Consider the following 16,980-nt stretch of genomic DNA (forward strand, 5'->3'; position numbering starts at 1 on the left):
TGCAGCGGTGGTGGCGGGAGCCTCTCCCACCTCCATGGCAGTGCTAAGGACCCCTTGAGGGACCTGGACTGCAAGAGGACACAGGCCAGGCTGAGGGACCACCCCCCTGAGCCAGTGCACAAACGTCGTGCACCAGGCCTCTAGTACCCATATAATGGAATACTTCTCAGCAAGAAAAATGAGTTAACTACCTATATATCCAACAACCTGAATGAATCACAAATACATTGTGCTTTAATTCTATGAAGTTCAAGAACTGGCCTGTGGTTGCCTCTGCAAGAAGATGGGGGAAGAGATAGGGGAGAGCTTTCTGGGGGTGATGGAGATATTCTGTATCTTTTTGTTGTTGTTATTAATCCTCACCCAGAGATATGTTTCCATTGATTTCTAGAGAGAGTGGAAGGGAGATGGAGAGATACAGAGATAGAAACGTCAATGTGAGAGAGACACATTGATTGGTTGCCTCCTGCATGCACCCCACCAGGGCTGGGGAACCTGCAACCAAGGTACATGCCCTTGACCGGAATTGAACCCAGGACCCTTCAGTCCATGGGACGATGCTCCATCCACTAAGCCAAACCAGCTAGAGCAGGATCTTGCTTTCTAGATCCATTCTCCACTGAAAGCAAGCGAGCCCTCTAGAACTATGATTGGTTCCAGGGGTGGGAATGGGAGAAGCCCAAGTTGATCCTAGGATTTCTTTCTTTCTTTCTTTCTTTCTTTTTTAAATATATTTTTTATTGATTAAGATATTACATATGTGTCCTTGTCCCCACGTTACCCTCTACCTCCCCCCCGCCCCCGCTCATGCCCTCACCCCCCCGTTGTCCGTGTCCATTGGTTAGGCCTATATGCTTGCATATAAGTCCTTTGGTTGATCTTTCCCCCTTACCCCTCCCCTCCCCTACCTTCCCTCCAAGGCCCTACAGTCCAATCAATGCCTCTCCGTCTCTGGATCAGTCCTTGTTCATCAGCTTATGTTGTTCATTTTATTCCACAAATGAGTGAGATCCTGTGGTATTTATCCGCTCTCCAGTTCCATCCATGCTGTGGCAAATGGTAAGAGTTCCTTTTTCTTCTTCCTCTTCTTAAAGAATACCTTTCAGCATTTCATATAATGCTGGTTTGGTGGTGATGAACTCCTTTAGCTTTTTCTTATCCGTGAAGCTCTTTATCTGACCTTCTATTCTGAATGATAGCTTTGCTGGATAAAGTAATCTTGGTTGCAGGTTCTTGCTATTCATCACTTTGAATATTTCTTGCCACTCTCTTCTGGCCTGCATGGTTTCTGTTGAGAAATCAGCTGACAGTCGTATGGGTACTACCCTTGTAGGTAACTGACTGTCTTTCTCTTGCTGCTTTTAAGATTCTCTCTTTATCTTTTGCTCTTGGCATTTTAATGATGATGTGTCTTGGTGTGGTCCTCTTTGGATTCCTTTTGTTTGGGGTTCTCTGCGCTTCCTGGACCTGTAAGTCTATTTCTTTCACCAGGTAGGGGAAGTTTTCTGCCATTATTTCTTCAAAAAGGTTTTCAATATCTTGCCCTCTCTCTCCTTCTGGTACCCCTATAATTCTGATGTTGGTATGCTTGAAGTTGTCCCAGAGGTTCCTTACACTATCTTCATATTTTTGGAATCTCTTTTCTTTTTTCTTTTTCGGTTGGGTATTTTTTGTTTCTTTGTATTTCAAATCTTTGACTTGATTCTTGGGATCCTCTTGTCTGCTGTTGGATCTCTGTAAATTATTCTTTATTTCAGTCAGTGTATGCTTAATTTCTAGTTGGTCCTTTTTCATGTTCTCCATGGTCTCACTATACTTATTGAGGGATTCATTAAATTTATCGGCGGTTTCCATAAAATTCTTGAAAAACCTTATAAACGTGGCCTTGAACTCTATATCCAGTCCAGTCGTTTGCTTTCCTCCATTTCTGCCATTTGTGACCTGTTTCTTTGTCTCCGCATTTTGGCAGCTTCCCTGTGTTGATAGAGTGGCCCTGCGCGCCAGGTGTCCTGTAGGGCCCAGTGGCTCAGCCTCCCCAGTTACCTGAGGTGGACACTCTTGGTGCACTCTTGGTGCCTTGGTTGTTGCAGGATCACTGGGAGGAATTGACCTCCAGGCCAATTGGCTGTGAGAATCAGCTGTGTCTGAAGTGGGAGAACTTCTGTGCTGAAGACACCCTTCTGGGGCAAGACTTGCTTCAGTGGGGCTTTGGTGCTCACTGAGTCTGCTCCCTGAGTGTGTCCCTTATGGATCTGAGGAGTTGCAATCTGGATGGTCCCCCTCTGACCACTGGGTACAGTGGCTCCTGGATCTAAGGAGGTGCTAATTCAGCCTCTGCCTGAGGCCACACAGCAGGAGCCACGAAGAGGCTCAGCTGTGAAGCAATGCAAGCCGCTGCGGGGCCTTGGGCCTTCTCTTGGAAGTTCCGGGTCTGCCTGGCTCGGCTGCAGTTAGGTACATTCACATGCAAAAGCCTCTGCCGCAGCCTGGGTGGGGCGGGGTCTCAGGGAATCAAAGGGCGGAGCAAGCAGCTGTGGCTGATTCTCCGCCCAGCCCTAAGGAGTCGCGCGTCTCAGTGACCCGATAATTGCTGCAAGCACCTCTGAGGGAAAGCCGCCCTCAAGTTCGCCCGCTGCCCGACAGTCCAGCTTCTCCCTGTATGAGTCCTGGGTCCCCAGAGACTTCCCTGAACCGGAGTTCAGAGCAGTCAGGAGCTTGTGATTCAAAAAAACAGCCGCGTCCTCAGGTGCCACCCCCTTTCCGCACGCGTGAGAGCCGCCGTACCTCTGCACTTCACCTCCGCAGCGCCTCTGGCTCTCAGCGTGCTTTTCTTTCCTTCTAGTTGTAGAATTTACACTCAGCCAGCCTTCCTGTTGTTCTGGATGACGTCCGCTCTGTCCTTTGTGGTATTTTTCAATTGTTGTGGGAGGCGGCAATTTCCCGGTGTTTATCTATGCCGCCATCTTAGTTTCTCCCGATCCTAGGATTTCTTATGGCATCAGGCTTCGGAAAGTAAGGCAATGTTCTAAGAACCACAGGAACATGTCCAGAGAGATGAGAGGCAGTGAAAGTGGATTCTACTGGCCAAAGTAAGTAACGGTGGTGCCATCGCCTGAATGTTTGTGTTCCCCAAATTCATATGTTGACACCTGATCCCCAGTGAGATAGTTTTGGGGAGGTGGGGGCTTTGGGAGGTCATGAGGTCATGAGGGAGGTGCCCTCGTGAATAGGATTAGTGCCCTCATAAAGAGGCCCCACCCACCATTGAGGACACAATGAGAGGTAGCTCTCTGGGAACTGTGAAGCAGGTCCCCACCAGACGTGGAATCTGCCAGCCCCTGGATCCTGGACTCCCCAGCCTCCAGAACTGAGAGAAATAAATGTTCCTTCAGACTCATGTTCCCAATCCATGAGCTATAACAGTAGTAATAGGCTATGACTGCTGGGGAGGGAGTTGCAAAGGGAGAAAAGGGAGAAACTAAAATGAACCTGTGATGTTGGATTGGAATTGGATTGAAATCTGTTTTTATACATAGTTAGATATATAGAAAGATAGATGTAAATGTATTTATAAATATATACACTCATACAAACATGAGTATATTCTATATTTACACACACACACACACACACACACACACATGTTCACACACGCACTCACATGCAGGCCCAGGAAGAGGACCCTCACAGCGGCCCTAAGCACATCTCACACCCAGAGCTTGGCTCCCCTGAAAGGAACCATTGCTCCTTGGAGAACTGATTGATTGTGGGTTGAGGTTCAGAGAACAATGGAGACCCTATAAAAAAGAGACAGAAGCCCTGACCGGTTTGGCTCAGTGGATGGATCGACGTCCTGCGGACTGAGGGGTCCCGGGTTCGATTCCGGTCAAGGGCATGTACCTTGGTTGCGGGCACATCCCCAGTGGGGGGTGTGCAGGAGGCAACTGATTGATGTTTCTCTCTCATTGATGTTTCTGGCTCTCTATCCCTCTCCCTTGCTCTCTGTAAAAAAATCAATAAAATATATATTTTTAAAAAAAGAGACAGAAGCCAGTTTTAAGAGGTTCCCACTGGCCTAATTGGGGGCCATTTGGGCAGCCAAAGAAATAATGATGTGGGGGGATGAATAGTGGCCCCATGAAAGATGTGTCCACATCCTAATCCCCAAAATCCTCAAAATGTGACCTTCTTGGGGAAAAGGTCTTTGCAGATGTAATTACAAATGAAAGATCCTGAGATGAGATCATTCTGGATCATGTGGGTGGGCCCTAAATCAATAACAAGTGTCGTAAGAGAAAGGAGGCGGGTAACAGAGACACAGAGGAAAGGCCATGTGAAGACGGGGCGGAGACTAGAGGGATGTGGCCACAAGCCAAGGGAAGCTGGCGTCCCCGGAAGCTGGAGGAGGGGAAGGAGGACACTCTCCCAGGACCTCCAGAGGGAGCACAGCCCTGTGACACCTTGATTTTGGAGCTCGGGCCCCCAGAACCATGGGAGAATAGTTTTCTGTTTTAAGCCACAGGAAACGACAAAGAGGAGATAGCCACCTTCTTCTGGGCTGAGCCCTTTCAAGGTTGAGTGACTTCCCTGCTTGGTTCAAGGCCTTTGGAAAAGAGACAGACCCTGTGGGAGCCTGTGCCTGGGGTCAGGCTGGCATGAGATCCGGTACAACCAGTTCTGCCGTCCGAGGCTCAGGCACAGATGCCGGGGGCTCCGACCAGCCCAGCGTGCACGCTGCCCGTGGCACTGGGAGTGTGGGAAGGGCCTGTGCCTGGCCCGCAAGCCCTGCACGCAGCTCCAGCACTTGGGGAACTCCTTTACCCACTTCACCCTCCGGATCCGTCTGCATGTCCACCTGGCCTTGTTCTCGGAGAACTCCATCTCTCCAGCAAGTTCTGCCCCGACTCCCCGGCTGTCTCCCCGACAACCCCGCCCCACGCCGAGCAGCGAGTCCAGTCTACTGAGGGCCCCCGCCGAGGCCTGGGCCCCGCAGTGAGCGAGGCCTGCGACCACGGCGTGAATCTCCTGCTTGTGGATCATGGGGACAAGGAACGGAGACTCTGACTCCTGGGAGCTTATCCTTTCGGCTGGGGCTTGTCAGCTCTTCTGCTCTGATTAAGGGGCCCTCCTTCCCCCCTGGGTGAGCCAGCTCCCTCCTCAACCCCAAGGTCTCCTTGAGCCACTAGGGGCCCCACCTCTGAGACCAGGGCCTCCACCCTGAATGCCATGGTCGAGGCCCCGGTCACCTCTCTGCCCAGCCAGCCAGATGCTCCAGAGGAAACTGTCTCGACTTTTGACTCAGGAAGCACCACCCTAGGGATGTAACAAGGGACGAGCCACAGCCCCAGTGTATCTGTGAGGTGTGACAACAAGCTAACTCCCCAGGGAAGCATGTAGATCTGGCCAAGATCGAGGTCAACTTAAAATGGGCTGGAGGCTTGCAGGCGGGTGCGGCAGACGGCAGCAGGGGCACTGCCTGGTGGTGGAAGTTTCCATCAGGCCGTTAGAGGCAGGAGCAGGCCGTCCTCCTCCTCTGCATAAAACTCAGCCGCAGCAGTGCAGACGGTGCCCGGATGGAGGAGCAAGAACCTCAGGGTCCTGCACCTGGAGCCGGGATCCTGCACTTTGAACCTGTCGTTCCTAGAAGCCATGTCCGGGAAACGCCCAAGGAAAACCATCGCACCAAATGCGCTACCGACCGCATGCCCGCCCTGGACACGCTGGAGAAGTCTGCATTGAGCAGGAGCCCAGTCCCGTTCACCTTTCCCCCCAGACCCCCCTCCTTTTGAGTGTCTAATGGCGTGTACAGAACCTAGACGCACAGTACGCGAGTCCTCACAAGGCACGCCCCTGGGTAAACCGCTCCCCACTCAGGTGTCAGTCACACCAGAGGGCTTCTCTTTTTTAGTAAAAATTTTAATGTTGAGATTATTTCAGGTTTTTCCCTCCCCTCCATTACCCCCTCCCCCCCACCCCATCCCTTGGCCTTCAACACATTATTGTCGTGTCCATGGGTGTGCATACATGTTCTTTACAAAATCCCTTCACTTTCTATTTTATTTTATTTTTTAATCCTCACCCGAGGATACTTTTTCATTGATCTTTTTAGAGAGAGTGGAAGAGAGAGGGAGAGATGGAGAGAAACATCGATGTGAGAGAAACACATTGATTGGTTGCCTCCAGCAAGCGCCCAACCAGGGCCTAGGCCGGGAAGAGCCTGCAACCAAGGTACGTGCCCTTAACCAGAATCGAACCCAGGACCCTTTGGTCCACAGGCCGACGCTCTACTCACTGAGCCAAACCGGCCATGGCACCTTCACTTTCTTTATCCAGTCCCCCCACCTCCACCCCTTGGGTTTCTCATGTCCCCACTTAGGCAATCCCACCTGCCCGGAAGCAAACGACTCTTCCGATGCGGAGCTGGATTTTTGTTGTTGTTATTGTTGTTCTAAGACATCACGTATTTGGAATGAGCTATACTCCATGGTCTCTGCTTTCCCTCAACATGAGGCTTGTGAAATGTGTCTGTGTTGCTGCCTCTAACAGCTCATTCCCTGTTTCTGAGGAGGATTCCTTCCGGGGACGGGCCACGGGTTGTGCAGCCTTTCTCTTGTTCATTGGTATTCAAGTTGCTTCCAGTCTGAGGCCATCCTAAATGAAGCTGCCCAAATATCTGAGAGGAAGAGGGAAGGAAAGAAAGGAAGGAAGGAGGAAGGAAGGAAGGAGGGAAAGAAAGAGGGAGGGAGAGGGGGAGGGAGAGTCAGGAACAGATTATAACTTATTCAACAAAACTGGAGCCCATGCCTGGCCTGTGTTTCTCAGTGATTAGAACGGCGGCCTGTGGACAGAAGGGTCTCAGGTTCAATTCTTGGTCAAGGACACGTACCTGGGTTGCAGGTTCCATCGCCAGTCCCGGTCGGAGTGCGTGCAACCAGTCAATGTGTTTCTCCTCTCTCACATCGATGTTTCTTTCTTCTTCCTTCCTTCCTTCCTTCCTTCCTTCCTTCCTTCCTTCCTTCCTTCCTTCTTTCTTTCTTTCTTTCTTTTTCTTTTTTTCTTCTTTCTTTCTTTTCTTTTATTCTTTCTTCTTCTTTCTTTCTTTCTTTTCTTTTCTCTTCTTTTTCTTTCTCTTTCTTTTCTTTCTTTTATTCTTTTCTTTTTCTTTCTTTCTTTTTTCTTCTTTTTCTTTTTTTCTTTTTCTTTCTTTCTTGCTTTTTCTTTCTTTCTTTCTTCTTTTTCTTTTTTTCCTTCTTTCTTTCTTTCTTTTCTTTCTTTTTCTTTTTTCTCTCTTTCTTTTCTTCTTTCTTTTTATCTTTTCTTCTTTCTTTCTTTCTTCTTCTTTCTTCTTTCTTTTTCTTTTCTTCGTTCTTTTCTTTCTTTCTTTTCTCTTTTTCTTTTCTTTCTTCTTTCCTTTCTTTTCTTTCTTCTTTTCTTTTCCTTTTCTTTTCTTTCTTCTTTTTTTCTTCTCTTTTTCTTTCTTTTCTTCTTTCTTTCTTTCTTTTCTTTCTTTCTTTTTCTTTCTCTCTCTCTCTCTCTCTCTCTCTCTCTCTCTCTCTCTCTCTCTCTCTTCCCCCCTCTTTCTCTCTCTCCCTCTCCCTCCCTCCCTTCCACTCTGTAAAAATCAACAGGAAAAATATCATCGGATGAGGATTAACAAAAATATAAAGAAGAACGTAAGTCTATACTGGTTTGAATCTATGAACACGTTGACAGTTTGGGAGGAATGGGATGTTTACATCCTCCCCAGTACCTCTCCCCAGAATACTTACTTGTTACAAAGGAAAACGAGTGGCTTTCTGGGAGAAGCCTGGAGGACGTCCCTCCATCAAGTGACCCAAGGGAACATCATTGCTTGTGGGTCACGTGGAATTCTCTGCCACCTGATTGGACGCAATGGAGGAGAACACAGACTCACTGCTGTGATGTTCTTGCCAAAGAGACTTGACCTTAATCTAATCACGAGGAACCACCAGAGAAACCTCAATTGAGGACATACCACAAAATAACTGGCCTGTAACCTTTGGGGGGTCAAGGTCATGCAAGCAAGGAAAGAGGGGGAAACGGCTCCAGAGCCAAGGAAGCGGGCAGGACAGCCAAGGTGCCGGAATCGGGAAAACCTGGATGCGGTCTGAAGACTCCATGGCAGAGAACTAAGAATGTTCCTTTCTTTTTGTTGTTGATTTCAGAGAGAGGCAGGGAGGGAGAGAGAGAGAGAGAGAGAAACCTCCATTTGTTGTTGCACTTACTGATGCATTCATTGGTTGCTTCCTGTATGTGCCCTGATTGAGGATGGAACTCACAGCCTTGGCTTTTCGGGGTGGTGCTCTAACCCACTGAGCCACCCGGCCAGGGCGGGAATGCTAAGTTCTTGACTCTGGTGGTTCTTGGAGCCTGATTCTGTGGAGGGCAGCTCAGCGGGAAGGAAACACACCCCACCGTGTCGGAGGTCACGGGGCCTCTGGGTGGCGCCATACAGTCCCATGATCAAGGAGAAGCAGTCTGTGCCACTTGGGAATTATTAAACAGCAGTGAGACGAAGCTTTCCCTGCCCGTGAGGGAACCTGTTTCAGCTGCCGCCGCTGGTCTTTCTGTGTTTACTTCCAGGCGTGTGTGGGAGGACAGGGTGCGCAAGGCTGGGCTTCTTTTGGTGCGGGTGGGAAGATAAAAGAGGGTGAGTGGGGGGAACCCCAAAGATCCTGTCCCTCAGGGACTCAGGGCTGTACCAGGGCCACAGGATTGCCCAGGTGGACACAAACCCCAGGGCACCGGGCTGGGGAAGCCGCTTGAGCCCAGAACCAAGACCACGGTTAGAGACCCGCCTCCACCTCCTTCGATCCCTGCAGCAGGCCGGGGAGGGGCTGTCCTTTGGGGATTGAGCCTCCACCCAAGCAGCCCAGGGATGCGGAGATAGAACTTGAACAAGGCAGGCAAGGCCCCTGCCCTCAAGGAGCGATGAATACATAAAATTACAGGATGCTAGGCCGTGATGCGTTCTAAGGAGAGAAAAAATGAAGGCAGTTAAGGCAGAATGAAAGATAGGTACTGGAATGAGCAATGGGCAGGATATCTGAGAGGCGGAAGTTTGCACGTGTGTGTGTGTGCGCGCGCGCACGCGTAATTTTGGCCACGCTGTGTTTGAAATGCCTTCCGCCAGGCTGGAGGCAGGAATTTGGGTACCTTGAGTACAACAATGATTTTGAAGCTATGACGGAGGTTGCTTCAGCAGGTCCAAGGGCAGGCACCTTCTCACAGTTAAGACCCTGTAGACTGGCTACCTCATCTGCCCAAAATGACATGGCTGGTGGGTGGTGGAGCTGGGATTTGAACCTGCCAAGCCTGTTTGCAGCTGCCACAGAGTCTTGCTGCCGTGGGGCTGTGGGCAGGTCGCTGGACCTTTCAGAGGTTTGGTTTCCTCACCCATCACAGGAGAGGTGGGCAGTGGAGGGGCAGGTGGAAGACGGGGGTGATGCAGGGGGCCAGTTGGTGCTCCGACAGGTACCCAGACGGGCCACCAGAATGGTTCTGGGTGTGCCCCTTGCCCCTTTCCCACCAGTCTCAGACCCCTGCTCTCATTGGAACAGTCAAGTCTTCCAGGAAGAGACGGGGCACCGGGTGAGACTGGTGCGCAGAGTCCAAGAACCAACATGTCACTCACTTTACGTGAGAGGCCACCCATCACCCTGCCTGGAATTTCAGGCTCAGCATGACCGGGGGGCCCTCCCTGTGGGCACAGGATCCCAGCAGGCAAACCCCTGCCAGGCGGTCGCTGGGCAAAACTGGGGTTGGAGGAAGGTCAGTTGGAGAGGGATGCAGGGTTGGTGGGACCAGGCGTGGTCTCTGGAGTGCTCTGGGCCCTGCTGGGGGACTGCAACAGGCCCGTGGCCTCAGCCAGCTCCTGGCAAGGGCACCGCTCCCGGGTCAGCGCCGGGCTGGGCTGGCACTCCTAAGGCTTCCGGGGCTGGCCAGGCCCTTCTGCTGACTAGCTGACTAGGTCTTTCTTTAGAGCTGTTACTATCTCGCTGCCTGTCCGGGCTTGGTGGGGCCCCACTGCCTCTGTGGCTTAGCACTTCCACTTTGGGGCAGCCGGTGGCTTCGAAGTGAAAATGCCAATGGCTCCTGTCACGTGGGGGCTGGGCAGGTGCCTGGCCGCACTACTTCCTGTCCCCCCTCCTTGCTGCCCTGCCAGCTGGCAGGAGGAGCCTCCAGCTGGCCACACTCTGTGGAAAGTCCAATTTGTTGTCTCCCCCGGAGGGCCACTCCCGGCTGTGCCCTCTGACCAGCTCAGCCCTGACCTCCCTGGGCACAGATCCCAGCAGGGACCCCCCCAAAGGCACTGAGCCTTCAGCATGGCTCCATGGAGGTCCTGAGCCCCAGCTCAGCTCTGCCTGCCCTGGGCCTCTCAGCTGAGGCTGGAAGAGCAGCCTGCAATGCAGGTGCTTGGGGAGGGCAGTCCCCCAGCCCAGAGCCTGGAGGAAGCGCTGCCTGGGTCTGCTCACTGCCCCCTGCCAAGCTGTGGGCCCCGCCTGCTCCCTTGAGAGTCACTGCCCAGAACGCGTAGCCTGGCACTGGGCAGTGACTAAACGGAGGTGCCAGCATCTTGAGACTCGGGGGCCTTTACAGGGCTGGGGTTTGGGTGCCAGCCCAGAGGCCATGGAGAGCACCGCTGTGCTAGGGCTGACTTTGGAAAGCTTGGCGTGTGGAGGCAACTGGCAGGCGGTCCAGGCTGCGAAGGGCTGCCCAGGCCCCGAGCCCCGGAGGGCCCACCCAGAGCTGTGGCAGCCCATTGGAGGCAGGTGTGCACCCCTCGCGTGGGCAGAGGCAGTCTCCGTGGGATGCAATTTGAGTATTTGGAGCCACGCACTAGGAAAATACTAGAGAGAAAGTTTAGTGATAAATCAGAAGCGAATAAAACCAAAGCCGTGGTGTGTTAGGTGTGTCTGCAGAGAGGAAAGTGACAAGGCGGATTCTGATGTCACAGATGGCCCGAGGCTGCGGGGTGAGAGCGGGAGGCCCAGAGCAATGGCCTGGGTCTGCTTTACCTGCGGGCTCCCCCCCCCCCCCCCCCGCCCGCCCCCCAAGTCAGCCTCCAGAGCAGAGCAGGGAAACAGGAGGGAGGGTGAGGGCGCAGGGAGGAGCTCTGGTTTTGAAGTTCAAGACCTGCTCCTGCCTCTGCTAGACAGGTACCCTCAGCAACACTGGGCCTCCGTCCGGCCTGTGGAGAGATACCAGCCCTCCGTCAAGAAGGAGGGCAGCCCCTGCGGGTGTTGGTGGGTCCATTCCCATGGCCATCCACCCTCCACTGGCCCATGCGATCTACTCTGTGCCAGGCCCCCAGGTGCGGGGCCCACCTGCCTGCCCTGCCCGGCTCCTCTGCAGGAGCTGCGTCGGGTTCCCTCAGTTCAGGAAGATGCCGTCTCTTTCCCCTCCCAGGGCCTTTGCACCAGTTGGTCCCCCATTTCCTATGGGCCCCGTTTTCCCGAACGTGCTCCCACCCCTTTAGGTCTCCGCTTCCCTGGGGACACCGTCCCAGCGTCTGCCAGCCTGTGGCCACCTCCGCTTCTCCCCGAGGTCTGCGGGGTTCGCTCGGGTACCAGCCCCAGCCCTGGCTGGCTGTTGGAGAGCTGGCCTAACCTCTCCGTGCCTCAGTTTCCCTGTGTGTAAACTGGGAACCACAAGGGTCCCAGCTCCTGGGGGTTGTAAGGAATGCATAGCAGGGCTAACGGCTGTGCACATGCTACTGTCATCATTTATTTTGTGGTCATTGTCATCGGACTGCGGGATCCCCAGGGCAGGGCTCCCCACGATGCTCCCCAGCGCAGCACCTGGTGCGAAGCACCGAGCCTCTTCCCAACCTGCCTAGGCACCTAGAGGGGCGCGCACGGTCGGTGCCGGCACTGCCCAGCTAGGAGGCAAGTGGCAATACCACTGCTTCAAGGAAAGCCGGACACACAGTAGGTGCTCACGACTCGGCTGGTTGACACCAGGAAGCCCGTGGCCCGATTCGTGCACGCTCCCTCCCTCCCTCCCACAGGACACGGTGGAATGCTGAGGCTGCCCACACGGACTTCAGGGCTGTATCTGCTTCTAACGACACCCATTTCCACAACAAAGAAGCTCGCCTCCGTGGGGCCACCTAGCCTCGGCGCACCCGGGAGGCGCCGTGGGAGCAGCGGACGAGGAGCCTGCGCCCCGCAGAGAAGCCCCCAGTGTTGGCCCGGGGGCTGTCCCGGTGGGTGAGGCGGCGCAGAGGGTCTGGGGGGCGGGGGTGCGAGAAAACCACGCAGCGAGGTGGCGCCCAAGGGGCGTGCGGCACCGACGCCTCCAGCCGCGATTTAAAGGGCAGCGAGCGGCGGAGGGATCCCTGCCGGCTGCGCAGCGCGGATCCCTCCGCGCGGAGGAGTGCGGCGGCCCGGTCCAACAAATTCGCTTTTTGTTCCTCCGCCGCGGGAGCAACCGGCGGGGACTCCTTTCTTCCTCGGGTTTCTCCGCCTCCCCCCGCAGAGTCCCGTAAAAGCAACAGAGGTGACTGGGGCGCGCGAGCCGGCTGGTGTCCTTCCGCCCGGCCGAGGGCACTCCTTTTCGTGTCTTCCCACCGTGCCCGGGCGGCGTCCGGGCGGCTCACCGGGGGCGGCGACGCGACTGCGGCGCGGTCGGCGAGGCTCCGGGGCTATGAGGTGAGGGCGCCCGGGTACAGGAGGTGGCAGCGCGGCGCCAGCCCCTGGGACACGAGCCTCGAAGCTGGCGGCGGCCTCTGGGACCCCGCGGCCGCGTGCGAGGCGAGGTGAGGCCTGCGGCGCGGGGGGCGCGGGGGCGCGGGGGCGCGGCGCGAGGCGCGATGGGGGCGGGGGGCTCGGCCGCGGCTGGGACTCATTTCTCGACAGCGGAGGGAGCGGGCGGTGCTGCGGTCGCGCCGCCATCTTGGATTTTACTCTCCATTTTTCTCTGGAATTATTTTTTGGTGATTAATTTTTGGGGGGGACGGGAAGTGTCGCCGGGCAGCGCGGGCCCCCCCCAGCGCAGCGGCCTGGCGAGGAGCCTCGACGCGCCCCGAGGAGCGGGCAGCGCCCGGCGGTGAGCGGGGCGGCGGCGCCGGGGCGGGCGGGGGGCGGGCCGCGGGGGCGCCGGGCCGGGCGGGGGCCGGGGCCGCGGGTGGGGCGCGGGGCCTGCAGTGGGCGCCGTCGCCGGAAGGGAGCGGTAGCGGCCGCCGGGCCGCGCGGGGCCGGGCCCGGCCGCACGAGGGGAGCGGCCCCGGCGCTCGCGATTGGGGGACTCTGTTTTCCCTCTGCTCCAATGGGCGGCCGGGAGCCGGCTCGCCCAATCTGCTCCCGCGGCCGCGCTCCACCTCGGGGTGTTTTTTGTTTGGACTCGAGCCTCCCGTCCGCTCTGCGCGCGGGCCGGCCCCCGCCCTCCCCGCCCCTCGGTGACAGCCGAGCGTCCCGGCTCCCGCGCCCCTCGGCCCGGACCCCGTTGCGCTTCGGCCGCTTCCCGCGCAGCCGGCCGGCGCCTCGGCCCCGAGAAGACGCGTGGGTCCCCCCGCGCCGTCCTTCCCCGTAGCCGCACGCGCTGTGTCCCGCGCCCCTCCCACCGCGAGGGGGAGGCGTGTGTTCAGGGGGACCGTCCTCCCCACCGGCCGGGGCGGCGTGGGAGCGCGCGGGACCCCGAGAACCGCGCTCGCTGCGTCCGGGACCTCGGGCCCCGCTCGAACTTCGCGTCCCCCGAGGGAGCGAACTCGCGGGTGCCGAGGGGGCGACGTGTGTTCTTTGAAGGCTCTTTTTTAGGACTTGCCGAAGGAAACTCACCCCGGGCGGGGGGGGTCTAGACCCAGGGGCAGAGGAACGGGTCGGTTGCGATTGCGATTTTCATCGGGACCTTTTTAGGTTTGAACCACGTGGACGTAAAGGGTCGCCACGCGTGGCCTTGTGGCCCCGGAGGCTGCTCGCTGTGTGGGGTCACCCGAGGAAACTTCCCCCTTGGATATTGAGGGCACGCCTGTGACTTGGGGCGATTAGTAGTAAAAGCACAAACGTGTTGGAAAGGAAGGGCGAAATCCCTGCGCGCGGTGCAGTGTCAGAGGGTTACTTGTGTCTAGAGTGGATGCGAGTTTACTTTGTAGCAGTTTGGGGCGTGGCCCTGTCATTGTTGGGGCTCCCCTATCTGTGTTCCGAGACTAAAGTCCACGAATGCTTTTAATCCCAGCGTGTGTGGGAACTCGGGCCCCGTGTTCAGTTTTTGATCTCTAAACCTCGTACCTTCTGCTCTCCCCTTCCTGAGCGCCAGCCCCGTGGGTGTCCGTGCCGGGCGTCTTTCCGGCCCGTCCGCCGCAGTCCTGCCCCCCCCCCCCCCCCTCGGTCACAGCGCTGACTGCGGGACAGTCAGCCTCCTGGTGACACCTCCTCCTGCTCACTCGGGTGCAGGGGCTGCTCACTCGGGAGAACGCACACTTCCTGTGTCCCTGAGCAGGGTTACATCGTGTTCTGGGCATTATTATATGTATTACGTTTGGTTTTTTACTTGTTTGGCTTCCTTGTGAGCTTGTTGCTACTTACCTCCGTTCAGGGGCAGGGACAGAAAAGGTGCTTATTCAGTAGACACTTGAAAGTGTTAAGTTTGTTAAGCTCCCAAGTTATCAAGTTCAGTAGTTTGTATTCAGTTTTTCAAGGTGTTGTTAAACATTGTTTTAATAACATCTTCTAATGTTATTAAGACATTGTTGTCATTAGCAGAACAACTTAGAGCGAAATGAATGTTACGGATATTTATTCTTTATGAGGGGAGTAGAGTAGGGCAGTTTTCACCCTTAAACTTGGAAGTTGAACTCTGTCATTTGCAAGTGCGCTCTTGCCTGTATGTTCATCTGTCTTCGGGTGCACACTGAATTGCTTATGCTTCGAACTCCCGGTGCTTGAGCCAGACACCAGTGGGCAGTACTGGGGGAGGTGGCTAGGCTGGGAGGGCGTCAGAATCAGCATGTGAAGGAAGTGGTTGCAGGTTGTTCGCACGCCTTTGAGCATAGAATTTTGTGGGTGGGGATGTTGGTTTGTAAATTTCCCCTGATCGTATCAGTCTGTCATTGAACCTGGTTTTTCTTTACATGAGTATCATTTTGTTAAAGGGCATGAGTATGTGGCCCAGTTGTGTTATAAAGACACATACTTGTGTGTGTAGCTTCTGAACAGCTCCCTGTCCACAGGAATGCCCTTCCCATGGCTTATGAGAGCAATCCTTTCAGATAAATCACATAGATTCCATTTTTTATACTTCCATTTTACTTTATTTTTTTATTCTTTATTGTTGAAAGTATTACATATGTCCCCCTTTCCCCCCCCATTGGCCCCCCCCCAGCCCACCCTGCCCCCTACCCCAGGCCTTTTACAACCCTATTGTCTGTGTCCATGGGTTATGCATATATGCACACATGCATACAAGGTCTTTGGTTGATTACCTCCCACCCACCCACCCTCCCCCGCCTTCCCTCTGAGATTCCACACTCTTCCCTGCTTCCATACTTCCATTATTTTATATGAACTTCACTTTCCACTCTCCAAAATCCTTCTCCAGGGCAAGAGTTACAGGACTCTGTTAGCCCTAGAACACTCCTAATTTTTGTCTTCTACACAGTATTAAAGACAAGGGCCATGTGTCTGTCCCACTGTGACACACTTGGTTACATAGATAAACTAAATGCAGGGAGAGAGCAGAGAGGGGTAGTTGTATCTCAGATACAGCTCTGTGCAATAGAAACAATTTTTAAAGTTTTCAACTTGATTTTTACTTTTTATTTGGGGGGGCTGGGGGAGAGTTATAAAAAGTTATTTTATTGACTCAGCTTGGTGTAGAAAATAGCTTTAATTGCTATAAAAACCACAAACTTAAATTAGTACAGGTAAAATGTAAAATTATCCAAAGTGCTTTTAAATTATAAGCATTAGGGAGTTCTAAACATTAGAACACAGTGATTTGGGAAGTCATGTTTTTGTTGGCTAGACTGCCAAATTTGAAATTTCAAAACATATACTTTATGTGAGGAGTGCTTAAGTTTGAAATGAGAATTAAACTGTGTAGTTTCAATGGCTGAGTTCCATTGACTCAACTATGCAAGGAAGGGGATCCCAAAATGAGGGAGTACTGCAGGGTTTTGTCTAAAGGACTTTTTAAAAAATATATATTTTTATTGATTTCAGAGAGGAAGGGAGAGGGATAGAGAGATAGAAACATCAATGATGAGAGAGAATCATCAATCGGCTGCCTCCTGCACGCCCCCCCACTGGGGATTGAGCCTGCAACCCAGGCATGTGCCCTGGCCGGAATCGAACCTGGGACCCTTCAGTCCGCAGGCCTACGCTCTATCCACTGAGCCTAACTGGCTAGGGCTCTAAAGGACTTTTAACAGGGGGGAAGTTAACAGTTTTCTTTAAATTATTTCTACCAATGCTATATCCCCACTCCCAAAAGGAAACCTCTACAAATCTGTTACTTTAGTAATTCCTTTTGTACCCCATAATTGGGTGTTTCTAGAAGTGTTGGCTGAGAGGAGAGGTCATGCCTGATCAATATCTAGCCCAGTATTTATTAATGTGATTGGGATTTCTTTTTGTTCTAGTTAAATTAAAGAACATTTTTTACCCACAAACATACCTTGTTTTATTCAGTAGACAGGTTCCCAAATTTTAGTCTTGCATATCTTCTTATATATTCACTAGAGACCCGGTGCACGAAATTCATGCACAGGTAGGGTCCCTGGGCCTGGCAGTTGATCAGGACCAATCAGAGCCTTCCAGCTGCCAGCCTGGGCCTTCCTTCATTTCGTGCCACCCCCTGGTGGTCAGCGCACGTCATAGTGAGTGATTGAACTCCTGGTCTCCCGGTTGAACTCCCAAGGGGACACTTTGCATATTAGCCTTTTATATATAGAGAGATTTATTTATTTATTATTTTTTTTAAATATATTTTTATTGATTTCAGAGAGGAAGGGAGAGGTAG

At 53.7% G+C, this 16,980-nt stretch overlaps 1 protein-coding gene across 9 annotated transcripts in view; it reads left to right on the top strand.

Annotated features, from left to right (window-relative positions):
* The first annotated feature begins 12,409 nt into the window (after nucleotides 1-12,409).
* Nucleotides 12,410-16,980, top strand: part of KMT5B (lysine methyltransferase 5B) — a 49,600-nt gene continuing 45,029 nt past the window's right edge. For 2 of the 9 annotated variants that reach the window (XM_036326409.1, XM_036326410.1), the window contains exon 1: nucleotides 12,410-12,781. The gene's annotated coding sequence lies outside the window, so the exon portion shown is untranslated. Of the gene's footprint in view, nucleotides 12,782-12,940; nucleotides 13,072-16,980 lie in introns of those variants that run through there. The other 7 variants (XM_036326408.1, XM_036326407.1, XM_036326402.1 and 4 more) reach the window with 7 other exon arrangements.

Source organism: Myotis myotis, unplaced genomic scaffold (assembly GCF_014108235.1).
Source record: "Myotis myotis isolate mMyoMyo1 unplaced genomic scaffold, mMyoMyo1.p scaffold_m19_p_10, whole genome shotgun sequence".
NCBI lineage: Eukaryota > Metazoa > Chordata > Mammalia > Chiroptera > Vespertilionidae > Myotis > Myotis myotis.